Below are 8,444 nucleotides of genomic sequence, written 5' to 3'. Positions count from 1 at the left end.
TTACACAAAACTAGAATGGACGCTAGCTAGTGCTCTGGCTCATGAAGTCTTTTAAAAAACTCGGACATCTTGAATACTCCAGCACCAACTCCTGCTAGCTTGTGCTTCATGGTCGATATGTCTCTTTCAATTTAATTTAGGCTCTCTAAGACTGTTTCCATAATACAGTGATCGTGGCAGGTCCCAAACTAGTCATGCACACCTCATTTTGCCAGTAGTTTGCTTGTTTTCTTTTGGAGCTCAGACTTGTCAATGTAATATTGTTACAGTGGGAAAAGAGGACAAGGTCGATTTTATGCTAGAGCTAGGACGTCCTGAATGTGGGAGACATACGACTTGGCAGCAGTTTAGGCACACGTGGCGAGTTGTTGCTTGGCAGCTAGTTGTCGCCCGGTCGGATTACCAAAAACTTCGGACAGATTTTCTTTGAACAAGTCCCAGCTGGTTAGCTCTTCCTCATGTGTGTAAAACCACGTTTGCGGTGTTCCGTAAAAGTAGAACACGACATTGGCCAGCATTAGGGTCGGATCCCACCTGTTCACCTTGCTGACGCGCCCATGCATCTTCAACTATTCTTCTACGTCAACACCACCGAGGCCGGTGAACTTGCCGGGGTAATCCGGCTGAAGTAGAGCAACATACTGGGTATGTGTAGTTGGCACTGCTGCTGCAGATGCGCTGCCTTCCACTGGAAGCACGGTCGCAGGCTGGGCGAGACGTCCGCTGCAGAGCTCCGTGGCGAAGATGCGTACCCCACATTTCCACCAAAATGTCACAGGTATGAAACTATTTACACGGTGTATTTACAAGGTGCATATAAACAGCAGCCGAGAATCCCGAGAGGCCGTTGCCACTTCGTTGTCTTCACCATCGACGACCTTGTCCTCTTTTCCCACCGTAACATGTTATGCCTTTCGGGCTATGCAACACTCCGGCTAATTTTGAGCGTATGATGAACTCATTACTCCAAGGATTCAAGTGGTCGACTTGTGTCTGCTACCTAGATGATGTTATGGTGTTCTCGCCCTCATTCAGCACACACAATGAGCGCCTTTCAGCTGTACTTGCCGTCTTTCGCAAGGCCGGTCTACAGCTCAACTCTAAGAAATGTAACTTTGGTCATTTTGAGATTACTGTTCTTGGATATGTCGTCAATGCGACTGGCATCCGACCGGACTCGGAGAAAATTCGTGCCTCGGAAGAGTTCCCTGTTCCATGGTCCGCAAAAGATGTCGAAGTTTTGTGGGCCTTTGCTCTTACTTCTGCTGCTTTGTTAAAAATTTTGCTACCATCACACGCCCTCTCGCAGATCTCCTGAAGAAAAGTGTGCAGTTTTCACGGGGATCCTCTCAGGCCACCGCCTTTTCACGCCTTACCACCATGCTCACCACCCCACCGATTCTGGGACACTTCGCTACTTCAGCCCCTACAGAGGTGCGCACAGATGCCAGTGGCCACGGAATCGGTGCCGTCTTGGCACAAGTTCAACACGGCCATGAACGTGTCATCGCATACGCTAGCCGTCTTTTGTCGCCTGTGGAGCAGAACTACTCTATTATTGAGCATGAATGTTTAGCAGTTGTCTGGGCAGTGGCGAAATTCCACCCTTATTTACATGGCAGGCCCTTTTCCATAGTAACGGATCAACATGCTCTCGTCAACACGGCTTTCGTCCTTAAACGATCCCACAGGGAGGCTTGGACGACGGGCTTTGCGGCTACAGAGTATTCCTATTCGGTAATGTATAGGTCTGGTCGCCTACCCAAGGATGCCGACTGCTTGTCCCGTTACCGTGTACACACGCCAGCCAATGCCGACATGGACGCTTCCGCAAGTGTTCTTTCCATTTCCCAGCTTTTGGAAATGGCCAATGAGCAACGCCATGACGCTACTCTGAGGACCCTCATTGACCGAATGGAATCTGCTGCTACTGATCCATCGTTACGGTGGCTCATTCTCAGCGACGGCATATTGTACCGACGCAGTTTTCATCCGGACGGTCCTCCCCTTGTCCTTGTCGTCCCTCAACACCTCCGCTCAACCGTGCTTCAGGAGCTTCAGGACGCCCCAACTGCCGGACACCTTGGGTTTGCTTGCACTTACGACCGCGTGCGCCACCGCTTTTACTGGCTCGGCCTCGCACATTCCGTACGGCGCTATGTAGCTGCTTGCAAGCCCTGCCAACATCGCAAAAAGCCAGCGACGCTTCCTGCTGGGTACTTACAGTCGATCGACATTCCACCTGAGCCATTCTTTCGCATGGGTTTGGATCTCCTTAGCCCCTTAGCCCTTTCCCCCGAGTCCAGCTCCGGCAACAGGTGGATCGCTGTCGCTACTGATTACGTGACGCGCTATGCCATCCCTCAGGCACTTCCCATGAGCTGCGTGACCGACATCACAGATTTCCTGCTCTGGGATATCATTTTAGTTCATGGCGCCCCGCGACAGCTCCTTACTGACCACGGCCGCACTTTCCTCTCCTAAGTCATCGCCGATATCCTACGCTCATATTCTACCAAGCACAAACTGGCTATCTCCTATCATCCCCAGACCAACGACCTTACTGAGCGACTTAATTGGACCTTTACTGACGTGTTATCGAAATACGTTTCACCTGACCACAAGGACTGAGATGTGGTGCTTCCTTATGTCACGTTCACCTATATTTCAGCCCACCACAATACTGCTGGGTATTCCCCCTTTTACTTACTCTTCGGTCGTGACCCTGTATTACCATAGGACACTTCACTCCCTTGATACAGGATTCGAGGACCAAGTATGCCTGCGACGCCATCGCCCACGCTTGCCCGTACTCCTCTTTTGGCATCGCAGGAATCTCAACGGCACGCTTACAATCATCGCCATCGTGACAAATATTTTTCACCAGGCTCTCTCGTGCTACGTTGGTGCCCTTGCCGCCTAGTGGGGCTCTCCGAGAAACTCCGTTCATGCTGCAAAGGCCCTTACCGTGATCTACGTCAAGTGACCAATGTCACATATGAGATAATCCCCGAGACCTCTGTCATGCTACCCGTTCCACATCACCTGACGTCGTACATGTCTCTCAGCTTAAGCCCTACATGCCCTTACCGACGGCCCCATCTGAAGCACTGGGATGGTGCTTTTTCTGCCGGGGGCTGTGTTACAATGGTAAAAGAGGAAAGGTCGTCAATGGTGAAGACGATGAAGTGGCAACAGCCTCTTGGGATTCTCGGCTGCTATTCATATGCACCTTGTAAATACACCGTGTAAATAGTTTTATACCTGTGACAATATGTTCAAGACGAAGTTGTAGTATTTCTTGACTCATGGAAAAGTTCTACGCTGAAAGACTGTTTTTGTGAAAGTTCTTACCAGACCAAAACCACCAAAAGAAGGCAGTACATCGGTACAATATAAAAGAACTGCAGCTCATGTAAAATCAGACCGTGTCACTTCCAAGGAGGCCCCAAGCTACGAGCCTGGTGGATTTGTACGTGTACATTTGTTTCAAAAATTTAATGTTTTTCTTTCAGAACTTGATTTTTATGTATAATATCTTGTTATGCGAACACTCGTGACATTTTTTTCTCATATGCATTTCTGTATTAATGGTGTGTACTGTTTCTTGGTACACAAACCTGTGCAATGAACCAGCATAGTTTGAAAAGTGCACTTAAGTTTGATAAAATGGGCAATTGTTTGTTAAAAACTTGCAATAAAGGTGCAATTTTAGAATTTTTTTTATGAAACACGCTTCAATATGGCAATCATAGTAGTTCATTGCACAGCCCAATATTTCTACATATTTACCAAATCAATCTTTTATGCCTTAGGTTTGTAGTTATTACTGCTGGCCTAACACCCATATTTTGGCACCTTTTTATTTTAAAAAAAAATGTATCTCTGCTGTTTTAATAGCTCAGCCATATTAAAATGCCTAATTAACTGTGCAAAACAAAAATTTTAACACTGAGATTTGATTCCTAATTTTTTTTCTGAGAGCTGGTGACATAATTTAAGCCAAGGTGTTCTTTTTACCAGAATTGTGTCGCAGCAATTGACCAGAGACGACAGAACCAACGTTGTGTGGTGCACATTTCCGACTAATTTATTTCCAGAACACAAGACTATATAGACAGTCGTACATACTGCACATACGTATAGGCATAATATCATGCCCATAGGCATAATCAATAGCGATATCCCATAAAGTTGCATTCATTACAGTAGATAACAATATAAGTTTCACTTACCAGTTGGTTGGTGTTAACAGTTGGTTCTGTCGTCTCTGGTCTCTTGCGGCGCCCCAATACTGGTAAAACATCATGCACCAACTACCAAGCAACGTGTTTTATTGATTAAAGTGCTTCTCAGAGTAGCCCGAATGGGCATGAAATGTGAATACAAAATTCCGCCAATTCGTTTGGTGCATTTTTTGAAAAGCTATTCTGACAGGTCTGCCTTTGTAAGTCGATCAGCTGGTTGAAGAACTGCAATATACTATAAAGCATGAATCACTTCTTTCTTGTGGTAAACTAAGATTTATATTGAGCCAATGTTTGATTCACGCTACAAATAAACTGCCAATTTCACGTCCTGTGAATTGGATTGTGAAAGTTTCAGTAACAGTAGGGAAAAAAAAAACTGACGGCTCCAACCACCGAAAAACGCAGACCATAACCCATCTCGAAAAAGTTGCGGTCTTTACCCATTATGCCAGCGTATGCGACCTGAATGTCAGACACGCAAAGCAGGAAGCCACAACACAACGGTAACTGAATTAAATATCCGTTAAAAATTGCTGGCACCTTGCCGAGGAACCATGCCAGTGGATACGTTGCTTATGTATTGATGCTATCCATACAATTATTAAAGAACTGCGGTACAGAGAAATCACGAAGCTATAACAAAGTCAGATACAGGCTCTGGTACAGCCAGAACACCTTACCAAAAAAGATTTCCAGTTTTTGCTGACCACATTCAAATATGACTTCATACGTTCAAAACACGGCACACAAAGCGCCATTTTTCACGAGTCCCGCACTGGTAAACTGCACCAGCAGCGCACTTGATATATCAATAAACAGAAAGGAAAGAACTAAGAAATAAATTGCTAAATGTTACATAAAATATTAGCGTAAATTATTTCACATTGTTTTAGTGTCTGAATACTGGTGCATTGTTACGCAGCTTTAACGGCAACTGCAGCTGACGGACGATACGGATACAGCAAAAGGATTCGATAACGCTGCACACACCAAAAGACATGTAGTACAAACACCAATTTGCAAGGATTTCTTGCGAAATTAGTGTGACTATGCGCAGCAGTTCACTGTTAAAACGATTCATTTCTTAGAAATAGTGTAACGAGTAAAAAACGTGCATGTTTGACATACAGCTTCTCTGCAGTACACGTAACAAATATTACGTGCGCAAAAAGAAAGAAAAAAGGCGAAATTGAAATTTCTCGCCGGCATGAAGACACTACAACACTGCAGCTTTACGTAAATCATTCCTATATTTAGTTGCGAATGATCTGTCATCGTACAGTGCAATCAGAAATAGAGTTCAAACCAACGGCATCCCTCGCTGCCCAACAAGTTTGTCGCGGTGAAGCCAATACAATCACAGCCCCTGAAACTCATCACAATATGCCGCAAAAACTTACTTCGCAGGTAAACAGCTATTAGTGGCTACCTGTGAGACATAAAATATCAAGAATGTATGAGGCGGTACAAAGTTTTTCACTGCGCTTAAAAGGATGACCGATAGTGCTTCACTGCATGCTAACTAAGGTTGTTGTAAAGCCCCTTTGCAGACAATTATGTGTTGCAGTGGATATATGTAGCTGTTGTGCGTTCTTTTGGCGTTTTTATTGCTCTCGATGTGTAGGTGTGCGAATAATCTCCGATAGCCGCAAGTTGTGAGCGTATTAACGGATAATTTACCAAGAATAAGAGAACTCCTGACGATAGAAAATTATTACATAATTAAAATAAGATGTGCTAGGGAGCCAACGAAATTGTCTGCAAATATTTTTTCAGGTTTTAGTGGCTTAGGAAGATAATTAAACATAGAGCACATTTAGTTACCTTAGGCTGATTATAAATATTGATAAACTGGTGCATATATTAAGGCAGGGCATCGACGGCAATTATTAAAATACATCTCTTTATTTTTTTATTATTTATTTATTTCTTTCCCTCCCTTCTTGTTTTTCCTACACATAATCATGAACTGTCATAAATAGTTGGGCAGGTTGGCATTTGTTCATCTCTTTAGACTACATTAAGGAAGGCAAAAAGTAGGATTACTGCATCCAAGTATGCGTGTTGAAATAAATCACCCCTCTTGTCTTTTTTCGTGCAGTTGAAAAATTATTGTGAAGGACGCTTTTATAGTAATACTTGAGCGCTGTGCCTTATTTCTGCACAGCGAGGTGCTAGCATAGTCTTATATTTTGCATGTAATCACACAAGACTTAATTGTGGTGGGGAGTGATTAACCTTTTTCATGTTGTTGTATGTGTTTACAGAAATGAAACTACCAGCAGTGCAGGAATTATCTTAGTAGCAATACAAAATGAATGCTCCAACATTTCACACCACATTGCTGCAGCAAAACCACTGAACTTTATGTGCTTACTCAGTAGTATTTAAATGTATGTGAGTTGGCCTAGTTGTGCAAGCAGATAAGTGTTATATCCAAGCATAGTATAACCTTTGTCAAAAGTCTCAAAGCCACGCTGCAATTGCCATGATCAGGCAAGGTTATATAGGGCTTTTGTGAAATGCTTTGCACTCTGAATGCCCACAAAAGTGAGGATCCTCTCTGATGCTTTGGAGTAAGGAAATTGCATAGACTGGCGACCGCACAATTTGTGCATGCGGTGGCTTCAAAGGTAGAACAGTTGCAAGTTGGGCCAGCTGGAATGCGTTTATTGTAAATAATGTGCAAAGATGCAAAAGAATGAGGGCACAAACATTCTTCTCTTTCCTTGTTTTGCAGCATTGTTCATTAGCACATATGTATAATGCCCGACAAATATTGTACATGCATACGAATGCACACTATTGTCCTGATATATGTGTATCGTATCACTCTCTGGCTTTATTCCAGATATGAAAACCTGGGCCAGGTAGTGAACAGCTTCAGTGCTATGTCTGTGGTCAGAGAGGCATTCTACAATATATTAAGGCGAAAGCCTTAAAACATGTTGGCGGGCTAGTTGGTTTGATTCCATGATGAAATGTGTAAGTGCAAATGAATGAGGACGTAGAAAGAAGCAGATACACAGCACCAGTGCTACTTTCAACTATAGATTTTATTTTCACACGCATCAATAAGTATATACCAAACAAGCGCAAACAAACAAGAGAGCAAAAAAGACCATTCACTGGTGCATGTCGATGAACTGTACACATGTCCAAGGCTTGGTCCAGACATACAATGCAATACTTACAATGATAAACCAAGGAATCATTTTTTTTCAGATAGCGACACTGATGACTTGCTTACGAACTTTTCCTCTAATTTTGCAATTTGTAACCGGCACTCATAACTTTGTCTATGCCATTCCACTTTTGTGTGCAAGAACATGTGTTGGTCAAACTGACAGATGCATCAATGAGATACTAAAAGAGCATCAATGTATAAGGTCACTAGAGTAATCTCGGGTCATTTGGGCATTCATTGGCAAGATTGTCCCTGCAAACCCATGTTTGAAAGCCCTAGGGAAAATTGCAACAGAGACCTTTGTTGGTCTTATACGAAATATATAGGGCCAATAGGAAAACCTACAGGTTCCATAGCAGAATCTACTAGTCCCATAGCAAATATACAGGTTTCATAAACATTTTTTACAGTCCTCTATCAAGGCAATAGAGAGTTCAAACCAAATGCTTTATGGGTCCCAATTGAAGCAATAGAAGTAGTGATATAAACTTGTATTGGACAAATAACATGCTTTATAGGTCCCAGTAGATGCAATAGAAGTGGTGATCATGATATAAACTTGTATTGGTAGTATTGCTTGGCAAGAAGCCAACTAATCAGATGCGCCAAACATAGAGAATGAGGGTGGGAAAGGCATTGCTTTAATAAAGTGTTTATGCATTCCAAGCTGTTTATTTGTTGTGCTGAGGATATTTAGGTACTATTTTTTGCTTCACTGCGTAATTTCGTAGAGATCAGAGCTGGCCTCGAGCAGACATGTCGGGGTAGAAAAGATGCGGCGGCTATATATACATGTATATGTTGTACCGGAGCACTTTGGCACCAGTTCTGTGCCAGCATGGAGGAAGAAGTTGACGGTCGTGTGTGTCTTGCTCTGTCGATTTTTTGGGCTGTGACTGCCTTGTGTTAGTGGCCCTTTTCCAGATGCTGTGCCCATGTTGACAAGACGAACATACCTGTTTCAACATATATATACATATATATATAGCCCACGATTCATTGTATAA

The sequence above is a fragment of the Dermacentor andersoni genome, unplaced genomic scaffold (assembly GCF_023375885.2).
Source record: "Dermacentor andersoni unplaced genomic scaffold, qqDerAnde1_hic_scaffold ctg00000371.1, whole genome shotgun sequence".
NCBI classification, from domain to species: domain Eukaryota; kingdom Metazoa; phylum Arthropoda; class Arachnida; order Ixodida; family Ixodidae; genus Dermacentor; species Dermacentor andersoni.
Note: the sequence above shows the minus strand (reverse complement) of the source record.